Source organism: Cyprinodon variegatus, unplaced genomic scaffold, assembly GCF_000732505.1.
Source record: "Cyprinodon variegatus isolate N-32 unplaced genomic scaffold, C_variegatus-1.0 Scaffold193, whole genome shotgun sequence".
Lineage (NCBI taxonomy): Eukaryota > Metazoa > Chordata > Actinopteri > Cyprinodontiformes > Cyprinodontidae > Cyprinodon > Cyprinodon variegatus.
The window spans coordinates 425,467-428,098 of NW_015150646.1; the positions used below are offsets into that span (position 1 = coordinate 425,467).

Here is a 2,632-nt window from a genome sequence, read left to right on the forward strand (position 1 = left end):
AATATATATATACATACATACATATATATATATCCATAAAAAATTAGTAATACTTAATATAAACTGATCCCTTCAGTTTTTATAGTGTAGAAATTTTAAGCCTTTAAAATATCAACTTCAAACCTATATAAGCAAGAGCTGGTTAATGAAAAACGTTTTAGAGTGTTGTGAAAAACATATGCTCAATTTCTTTTCTTTAACAGTGGTGCAGAGCGTGTTTTTGCAATGATGTTACTAGATGTTATCTAAAGCTTAAAATTGAACATAATTAAAAATACTGAGATACACATTTAATTCTACACGCAGCAGTTGAAAAATGTCTGTTTTTTTAATGCCCAAAACTATGAGCAGTAAACATGGTAAATAATATTTAACAACAGTTATCAGAAATGCCATATTTCCATGATTGAATAAAATTCTCTGATCTGGTTTCGGACTCCTGCATGTTCTCCAAGGCTGCAGCATCTGGGACACTTTGAGCGGCACCGGCCGCCTCCAATTGACTGGATGGATCCTACCTCATTCTCTGGCAGTGGACTGAATTGTTAAATCCAGGTTAGTGACTCCCATGGATAATCATCCCCTGTCAGATTATCATGGTCACTAACCTATGTTTCTCTCCAACAGAGTTTCTATTGATAGACGCCCTATCCACTGATTCCGCGGACCATAGCCCGCTCTTGTTTAAGTAAACGCTTTAATTATCCCACTGTCTGTCTCGCTTTGAATACTGGGTCCCTCTGTCCTGTGTCTTGACAGTCTATGCTCCACCTGTCAGGATTGGACACAAAATATGTGCTCCAAATCTTGGATGATGAGCATATTTTTTGTGTACCTTAAACAAAACAAAACACAACTTAGCAAATTAGGTCCAAATAGAGCCACTTCATCTCTACTTGAATCTCATCTCTGCTGCTTCTACTGCTTAGACTAGAGGTAGAGTTTTATTGCTTAGACATGCATATATCAAGCAGTATAAACCTTTAAGCCTGACTTTAAACTGAATTTTAATTTAGTTAAATACATAAAAAGGATGACTGTACATAATGTACTGTAGGCCCTTTAACACCAAAAGCATCATCACTAAACCAACAGTCTGTTTTATATATGTATCAGAGCAATATTTGCTTTACAATGCAACCCAAAAATCGAATATAGACATATGGTTAGAAACTAAAATGTGTAATACCACATGAAACTTGATAAGAACATCATTCTGATGTGGAAACTGAAGTTTTTTTCTCACCTTTTTCAGTTTCCTGCGAGTTGATAAAAAGGGAAGCGCAGAGGATGGCAGGCTGCTTGCTGTGAAACAGCTGTTAGGAAATGACTTTGTATTAGGAAGCCTTCAATGACCATGACTTTCTGAACAGACCTCCCCTCTCTGACTTAATCTATATCATGATTTCTACTCTAATTATCCCTCAAGCTCCAAAAAAGTAAATGTTTTCACACAAAAACATGTGCAAATATAAACCACTCTGTTCCAGATCAAACATTCTTCAGAGTAACAACGCCTCTGCAGAAACCAGCACTTTCTATAAACACAGAAAGGCAGACAGTGATCTTCAACCCTATTTTCCTCCAAACCAGCCTACCACCATGCAGGGAGACTTGCATTGTCCTCTGTTAAGAGCTTACCGCTCATAATGCATAGGGACCATCTGGAAATTGCAGCACCACAAAAATATGATAGAGAAATATTCATCAGTGTCTCCAATGAGAGGTGTCTAGTCATCAAAATATTTTATGGATATGTGGTCATGTATTTCACATTGCATTATTTGAATTGTAAAAAGAGATACATTGTACTTAAAAATAGGGAATTCTATAGCCTAGATCAGCGGTCCCCAGCCTTTTTTGCACCACGGACCGCTTTAAGTCAGACAATATTTTCACGGACTGGGGGGATACGGACCGGCCGGTCCACGCGGGGGGTAAATACGATCAGTTAAAATGATATGACTGGCATAAAATCAAATACAAACAGCATAAAAATAAAACAAGCCGGTCCCATCGAGGCGTAATCAGAGACAATGACACACTGATGTGTGCTCCTGATGTCCAGTCTGCTGCGTAGCTTTGTTTTGGTCGCTGTAACCGCAGAAAATCTCGCTTCACAAAGATAGGATGTTATAGATAGGATTAGTCTTGAACTGAATTAACCTGTGTCAAGAGGCACAGATGCACCAACTGGGAGAGAATACGGCAATTTTTTATATTTTTCAAAATAAAACATCACTCAGACTCTGATCGTCGATAAATTATATATTTATATATATTAGGGGTGGAACGGTTCACAAAATCCAAAGTTCGGTTCGGTTCACGGTTTCGTGATCATGGTTTTCGGTTCGGTTCGGTATATGTTTATTGTTACACCGAAAAATAAAAATAATTTTTAAAAATTATAAAAATGTATGAAAAAATCCCCCAAAAATTAATGAATTGTAATTATTTTTAATGAATTGCGGAAACCATGGATCATTTCCGCATGTTTTGCTGCTTTGAATTTAATCATTTCGTGCATGCGCTCTACGATCTCCAAGGAACCCAGAACAGAGCGGATGGGAGCCACAGTGGAGGCTGTAGGCTTTGCTTTGAGCAGCCGGTCTGGAGCGCAGCGGGGCGGAGC

At 38.0% G+C, this 2,632-nt stretch overlaps 1 protein-coding gene across 1 annotated transcript in view; it reads right to left on the bottom strand.

Moving 5' to 3' along the window:
• The window catches only part of LOC107087764 (PLAC8-like protein 1), a 12,976-nt gene extending 11,690 nt beyond the window's left edge, over window positions 1-1,286 (bottom strand). The window contains exon 1 of the mRNA XM_015379501.1: window positions 1,247-1,286. The gene's annotated coding sequence lies outside the window, so the exon portion shown is untranslated. The remainder of the gene's footprint in view (window positions 1-1,246) is intronic.
• Window positions 1,287-2,632: the final 1,346 nt, after the last annotated feature.